General features: G+C 37.6%; 1 pseudogene; it reads left to right on the forward strand.

The window, feature by feature from the left end:
• The first annotated feature begins 429 nt into the window (after window positions 1-429).
• On the forward strand, window positions 430-2,579 carry LOC149248350 (serine acetyltransferase 3, mitochondrial pseudogene; annotated as a pseudogene).
• The last annotated feature ends 6,336 nt before the right edge of the window (window positions 2,580-8,915 follow it).

Here is an 8,915-nt window from a genome sequence, read left to right on the forward strand (position 1 = left end):
AGATCTGCACAGTTATTCGAATCTCATCCCACAGAAAACATCTTAGAAGAGACTGCGCGGATTATTAGGGACAACACCGAAATATGGAAATTGCCGATTCCTGAAGTCTCGCATCAAAGTTCTGGATATTGTCAGTTGTAATATTAATAAGGCGATTCCAACTGCAGTTGAGAACTCAACAGATCTGGTTCAAGCTTGTACATCCACATTTCATCTCGATAAACCCATATCCTTGTTTAATATTCGACATGTTAGCCAAACCGTTATATAGTCCTATTATTTCACAGTCCTCAATAGCCCCACAAAGTTTCTCTTCTATCACTCTCACAGTAGACATTTTCGCTGGAAACTTTCCACTGTCCACTGCACCGTTCTCTTTCGCATTTCCATCTCTGTCACTCTTACATTCATTTCTTGCTCCCATATTGATATGAATCTGATGGATATCGACCTCTTTTCCATACGATTTTGTTGGTTCTTTGGCTTCCCTTTGTAAATATCGACAGGTCACATTGCACTCTTTCAAGCACCGTCCTCTACAATGTTATTAAAGGTGTTTTACTGGAAGATGAAGAGATCCGAGAAGCGATAAGAACGGATCTTAGGGCCGTGAAAGAGAGGGACCCTGCATGCATTATTATATACATTGCCTGCTCCATTTCAAGGGCTTTCTGGCTTGCCAGGCGCACAGAGTGGCGCATAAGCTTTGGAGCAGGGGAAGGGTTCCTCTCGCCCTTGCAATTCAGAGTAGGGTTTCGGAGGTTTTTGCGGTTGACATCCATCCCGACGCTCAAATTGGCAAGGGGGTTATGTTTGATCATGCGACTGGAGTGGTGGTGGGGGAGACTGCTATAATTGGGAATAATGTTTCCATTCTGCACCATGTTACCCTTGGAGGCACTGGAAAACAAGGGGGCGACCGCCATCCCAAGATTGGAGATGACGTGCTAATGGGCGCTGGAACGAATGTTCTGGGCAATATCAGTATTGGGGAGGATGCCAAGATCGGAGCAGGGTCTGTAGTGCTCACTAATGTGCCCCCTTATACTACGGCTGTTGGCAGTCCAGCACGGTTAATTGGCGGTAAGCTTGATAAGACTGACAGTTTAGCCATGGATCATACCTCCTTCATCTCAAGAAAAGATTATGTTCGACCGACATTGGGTTATTCTTATGCCCCAGGTGTTCCCGATCCGAACATGATGAATTAATGGAGCACCTAATCCGTAATGGTTATTCCAATAACTAGCTGCATGCAAGCCATCTTCATTACCTTTCTCTTCGACTGCTTGAGATGACTTATGTTCTTTGTATACCGCTCATTCAAATAACCCCTTGCGGGCTGGGGTGAAAGCGCCCTTCTCGGTTCATTCGGAGTGGGCAGCGAAGAACATCCATCATTTGATCCATGTTAGTGAATCTGATACAGGTTCTGCATTAACTCCGGCATCTTGATTGATTGGAGTAATGAAGTGGCTCGAGCGGACAGAATCAAATTTGTTGCTGAGTTCCTCCATGAATCGTTCTGTCTCTGAGTGGTCAGACTATGTAATCTAGTCTCTATATACGGTCGTTACATTACACCCTCATCTTTCCCATGAAGTTAACCAGGACAGAGGTTGCAGATTTTTCTCTTGGCCCTTCTATGTGGCCTTCCTTCTCTTGACCCTTGCAAAGTAAAATAGGGATCACTACGAAAAAGATCAAACTCTGTGGTTTTGTTTTGACTCGTATTCCTCTAAGGTCATTTGCATCTATTTTGGAGCAATTTTGTGGCATTCCTCCTGGAGCTCATACTTTATGATTCGAGACTGTGCCATTTTAGTACTCTTGCTCAGCATTACCCTCTCGCGTCAGGACAATACATATAACGTCATTATATGGCTCTTTTATGACCTGCGGTAATGGTGTGGTTCGCAGATCAAATAGGATTTTCCGTAAAAGATCATCACAAAGATGCGATCTTGCTTTGTGGCACGATGACTTGAACCTCTCTCTGTGAATTTGCATTTCCTGAGACCTTCGTCAATCTGTTCCAGATATATACTACTTGCTATTGGCTACAAGTATCTCGCTTCAAGAATCTCTCATCCTTATGACCATACTCTTGCTCTCATATATGGGTCTCACATTGGATGAGATCTCGCATCCGCAACAGGAATCGCATTCCCTGGAAGAAAAAGGTTTGATTTAAAAAGGCATTTAGGCACATCTCACTCTAAGATGATGGCTTGATTTTGAAACTCCTGGCAAATCTCAGCGTGATCCAAACATGTATGGACTACTCTCAGGACCATTCTCTGTATTGGATATCTGTGTTATAGAATTATGGTCTCTATAAGGCTTCATCTCGGCAAGTATAACTCTGGCACTATTATATATGGGCAATCTCAGCATCATATATAAGTGATCCTAGTATAATGCTTCATCTCCTCACCATAAATATATTTTCTCGAAGTTCATGTTTCATAATAGTTATGACTCATCAAATGGTCTCAGCGCAACGTTACAAAGTATTTCCGCCCCCCTAAGATCCAACTCTTGCTCCCGGTCAAATTAGCCTCTCGATCTGGCTACAAGACGTTGACTTCAGTATCGCTTCACGGTGCAGTTCATTTCAAAACTACCTTAGGGTTCTATGATATGCCACATGATATCGCTCACCCCTGCAGGAAATTTCATGCCCAACATATACATATATATATAGATATTCATGTTCCGCTCTTGACACTACAGCATCGATATAACTAGACCTTTTTTTTTTTTTTTTTTTCAGCAGCATGAATCTGAGTATGATTATGGGCATTGCATCTCTGTCTATAAATATCTAGCTTCAGTCAACGCTATATTTCTTTAATGCCTTGTTATCCTCCAGTCCACGGTAACTTGATACTATTATCATCATGGTTCACTCTATTGGCATGACATTCACTCATTATGTCTACACAATCTCCATGGTTCGATCCTTTTGTTGTCCTGGAGACTCGCACTTTTTATGGTACAAATTAAAGTTATGTCTTATCGAAATGAATGGCAATGTTCAGTACCTCAAGTTATATGGTCTTCATCCCAGTGACCTATATCGACCATGTTATGATGAACGAGAGATATCACTTTGTAATATGTATTGTTGTAACCTCGTGTTATAACACATCGCAGATATTAGTGACTTAGAGCTAAACAAGTTCAGACCTGTTATTATGGTGAGCTCAGATCTCAGATCATAATTGTCTAGATTTTCACATCAGCATGATCTCATATGACTTTCTGATTTGGGTTCCTAGTGATCTTAGTTTTTATAGTCCTGTATGGCAGACTCATGAAGCATATATACTCTAGCCAGGGGCAGCTATCTCCTGTAATACGACCTTATCACGGTGACTTAAAATCTGTAGCAGTTATATATCTCATACACCTGGGTTGTAAGTTGTCCAGCACCTTGCATAAAAGTCTTGTTGACAAGGTTGAGTCTCTAGAACAGTAAACCCTGCAGCTGTCGATATATGATTAAGTGGCACCAATCTGAGAATTGTGCGGGAATATTCGTGTTTTTGTATTGTATTGCCAAAAGATAGATTCTGCTGCTTGTAAAGGTTTAAGCCGTTTGGTGCAGTTTTGAAGCCTCTTGTGGTTCGTGGATAAACTGGAGGCTTTATTGGTTTCCACGAAGCCTGCAACTTTAGACCCACAAGTTTCTTCTGCCCAATTTCAATTAGAGGACAAACGCCCTCAAAGTAAGCTTAACAGGTCGATTTACCAAATAGGCAAAGTAGAGCAATGGGTTATTATTATAAAATGATTGAATTCTGCTTATACCGGGTAATTGACATCGATTTTCGCATTGTGTAGCTGTTTAATGAAAGGCTAGCTAAATAGATATCAGAGAACAACACATTAGCAATAGTGAGATGGGAGAGTGTAAGCATCCATATATGGAGGAAATAAGAGGAATCTTTAGGACTGGTGGATGAGTCGGATTGGAAATTGCTAAAGATGTTAGATATTAGGTTAGAGCTCTAGAAAAACATCAATCAATCATGTCTTGATGGTAGAACAACCATGCTATATAACATAAACAATTGATAATATATGGTACTGAAGAGTCAATGTTCAATTAATTTCACATAATTTATCCCATCATTCCAAAATCAAAGATGAACCACTAAAGATAAAGATATATAAAGCGATCATCCCTAATGGCAACTTATGCTAATGTGGATATGTGAAAATCCATATATATATATATATATATATCCTAAATATAGTATCTCTTTATATAACATTTTTGAGATTATATTTGTATATTAAATTCTTCTTTCATATTTGTCTATAAATATCAACTAAATAAACCTAATAAATAATAATAATAATTAAAAGAAAATATCTTCCTAAATAATATGCATAAAGGTTATTCATAATATGCATGAGGGTCATTCACAATAAATGTCATCATTATTAATTTATTCATTCAACATATTATTATATTTTTGTCTTTATATCATGGAGGAAATTTATCATGGACTTTTATGCTCCATTGGTATCAAAGATAGTTTGAGATATTGAACTTGTCATTTCTACCATACTTGTCACTGTGATCACACAAAAATATTCTTTTCCATATTGTTAGTTGATTTTTATATACTATTTTCATTCGCTGTTGTTTAAAAATGCATAGTTTAATTGTTTATATTTTGGTTTCTTTCATGAGGATCTAGTGATGCAATTTTTGGCAAGATTGTGATTTTTGGTTACTTCAATGCATTTTTGAATGCATAAATGGATTTATTACCTTGAAAAAACCTTTGGGGTGCTCAATCTATACATACTATAACTTGTAATTCCAACAAATTCCTATTGGATTTCAAGCAAAATTGATTGCAAAAGAGAAAAAATTTAGAAGAATTAGGCTTGACATTTAAAAAAATTATGTTGCCAAGTTCTCTATGTAATTGTCGTGCATTGGAATTGTTGTATCACTCTGCAACGCATACACCAACATCATTCCATGTTTGTACAATAGATGTGATTTCTATGTCATATAGTTGCCATATCATATTGTTGTCCATTCGTCACAACACATAGTTGCAACTCAACCTTGTGTTGCCATTTTTGTATCATTATATGAGCAATTTGAATATTTAGAAAAAAATGTTTATGCTTTGTTAAGAAAATTGAGGAACGACAAAACCATACAATTAAGTATGGAAGACCTCATTCACTCAACTACCAATAATTAAACTACAAAATTTAAAATTTCTTCTCCAAAGGCCAATTTAGAATGGACAAATTAGAGACATGCAAGTGGTAGATACTCAATACAAACATATCATTGATTGATTAGAATCATGATAAGTTGAAGAGAAAATCAAAGCCAAGAATCATGAAAACTAGAGAAAAATAAAAGTGATCTAAAATCACTCATATTAGAGCTTTTAAAAAAAAAATAGAACTCAAGAATCACAACAAACTAAAGAAATATATAATTGATTTAAAGGAACACATATAAAAACTTTCATCTAGTGTTAATTCTCTACATACAACCACTCCACAACCAAGTTCTTCAAATGCATCTATTGTGACTAGTTCAAAGTACTGATTGTAGTTCCTAACAAAATTGAAGATTTAGAACATGGTAAACAAAGGTGGATTACGTCATAGGTGAAATATCAACAATAATTAACACAATTATTATTGACCATTACAAATATTGAAGTCCAAGCTTAAGGTGGGTAGTTCCTCCTATGAAAAAGGCATAGGCATCCCCTATGAATTTGAGTTAATACAAAATTATTGCTATCTTAATTGCATGATTGAAGGAATAAAACTAGAGAGATTTCTCCTAAATTAGTCAATTTGTCATTTGAAGGAAGGTGGGTGTTATTAATTGTTGCTTTAAATAGTTGTGATTTTGATTATGATGATTTTGTTGGAAAAGTTTATGAATGACGCTTCCTGTAACTATTAATAATGTATGTTTTGTACATTTATACAAAAAGTGGGTTGCAATGTTCCCCAGATATAGTCCTTCAGTTATAACGGAATTCGTGCTATAAATACCTTGGGAAAATTTTAACCTGCCCACCAGAAGGTTGGCAAGAGTTTCAGGAAGGGTTCCAAGGATTATGTGTCGCCGTTCCTCCTTTATGTTCTAAGGACTTCGGGACGAAGTCCATTGTTAAGAGGGGGTGTATGTAGTGCCCACTCTAGTTTCCTGACCCGGATACGACATTATCTTAGACACTCTATTCTTCGAGGACCTCAGATTGAAGATCTGGACCCATGACACTATTATTAGCGATTGAGATATTCATGGTTGTGATGTTTATGAATGCTATCCATGGATATTATGGTAGCATGAATGGTTATGTATCTCTATAAGTATTCTGATGATTGCAATATTAATAGTTAAGTGGTCTCTATTTGAAATTATGATGAGGGTAGTAAAGAATATGTATGCGCTCTACTAAAGGCATAATGAGGATAAATTTTATGGGTAGGTATATTTCTACAATGTTACAATGTTGATAGCTTAATTAATATGTATGTTTCCATTGATGATTATTGATGATAGCCATAAGGGATGTGTCCCCTATGTTACCTACTTCCTTTAGTTCAGACTTACAATGGACAATGATGAGAATGACCAGGAATTGTTAATGATGCTATTATGATAATTGACTAACATTGAGAAACCGTGTTACTGATGATTATTGAGTATGGCAGGGAACCATCAGAGGCACCCGCATATGACATGTCGATGACACCTGGTTTGATGAAAATTTATATTACTTTATCTGTGAAAGTCTAAGTCGATCTTGGAATCTGCCATATATGTTTAACTATATTCTGATGATATATTAATGGTTGCAGGCACAGATTAGTTGCTTAACCGAATGACTCACATATGGGTGATGGGGTTGTACAAATGGATGGAACTACATGGGAGGGGTGGGACAGAGTCCCTGATCTCACCCACTAGCACTCCCGTCGTGACTTGGGCTGGAAGGGTTGAAACACCTTCGCCTTGAAGATCACGATGCCATGAGGGCAGGTTCCAAAGTTGGTTCGCTCATGAGGACTTTACCGGGGGGCGCGCATCAAGGCGGATTCCTTGATCCCCGACACCATTAGTCTCACTATAGCAGGCAACATAAGAGATGACAGTGGTCTATGACATTGCACTATACTTTCCCCTCGTAATCACTGGATGCTTGAAGGGCAAGTGGTGTGGCACCCTTGGAACTTCAGGGGAATTTCTTGAAGGGCACGACCAACTTCGCACCCTTGGCATCACAAATAAACTATTAGGTGTGGCACCCTTGGAACTTCTAGGGAAGTTCTTGAAGGGCACAACCAAACTAGCACCCTTGACATCACAAATAAGCTATTAGGTGTGGCACCCTTGGAACTTCTAGGGAAGTTCTTGAAGGGCACAACCAAACTTGGCATCCTTGGAATCATTAAAAATAAATAATAATAAATAAATATAAGCAAGGAATGAAAACTAGATAAATTTACATCAAGGGTAAATGATGATTAGAAACCAATGTAATTAAATCAAAAATAAAACTTGGAATAAGGAGGATCATAGGAAGAATTAAAATAAAGTACCTTAAAAACTCTACCCGTCCCATGTTGGAAAATACTAGGAAGACTATGTGGTTTAATTAGGAAAAAGGGGAAAGACAAACATAATAGTAAGGATAAAGATTAATCCTAAACTAATTTAAACCTAATTATAAAAGAGGGGGAAGTTGAATTAAAATGAGAATAATAAATTAAATTTAGAGAAATGTAGAGAAGCTCCATGTGTCAACAACCAACATAAGAATATCCATCTAGGAGATAACCTGAGTTAAATTAGGGAGTAGTTTGGGGATAAAATCTTGACTCATTAATTGACTTCAAGTAATGAACACAAATTAAGGAATAAAAGGGGGGAATAAAGAGACAACTAGGAGAAGAAATAGGAATCTTGTTGAGGTGAGGAAAATATTAGTTTTAAATAAAAATTTAAGTAAATAATTTTGGGAGACCTTGATGTGAGAATGACACATGGGTGGGTGAATAATCAAGTTATTGAATTATAACAAAATAATTAATTATGCATGACATGACAAGTGTCACCTATGAGGACTCCTATAAAAGAAGGGGCAAGCCATGGGAAAAAGGACTTTTTTGGGGGAACCCTATTGTTGGATGGATGAGATGTTGTGAGAGCAGTGATTACGAAGCTATAGTGAGTTTGGTGAGGTAGAGGATTTAGAGAGGGGACTCTTGAGCCAAGGTGTGCTCTCCTCTACCAGCTAGTGCTTGTCTCCATTGTACAACCCCATTGCAGCTCGGGGGTCCGCGGGGAAGAAGAGTACCCAAGGAGTAGGCTGGGAGGTTAACCGGTGAGTCTTCACATTCGGATCAAGTGCGTCATCATTCACTCGCAGAGGTGACCAGCTACCAGGGAATACCAGCAACAGCAGAGCAAGCGGAGTCTCGCCTTCTGGTGAACGGTACATATGTATTTCATTACTATTGATCTTAGTTAAAGGTATGAAAATGTTAGGGTATGTTTCCTAAAATGAGTCGCAGGAATGTGTGTGCTAAATAAATTTGAATTTCAATGCGTTTCCTTTCTGGTTGCCATTGCTGTTTTAAAAAAAAAAAAAAATGCGTACATAGTCTGAACATGGTCCTTACATTTCTCAATCACAACAATCAATTAAAACAAATTAAATTGACTATGGAGAAATAGGAAAAAGGAAGAACAGATATCCTTGATGTGTTGATCGAGAATGAATTGGATGGAACATTATAACATCAAATTTTTCGAATGAAAACCCACACATAAGGGTACCTTCATGTTGATTCTCATCATCACTCTGCTTAGAAAATGGCCCCTAGGGTTTGCTTAATTTCAG

This window comes from Pinus tabuliformis, chromosome 7 (assembly GCF_031772625.1).
Source record: "Pinus tabuliformis cultivar Carrire ecotype Pingquan chromosome 7, CPIR1, whole genome shotgun sequence".
Classification (NCBI taxonomy): domain Eukaryota; kingdom Viridiplantae; phylum Streptophyta; class Pinopsida; order Pinales; family Pinaceae; genus Pinus; species Pinus tabuliformis.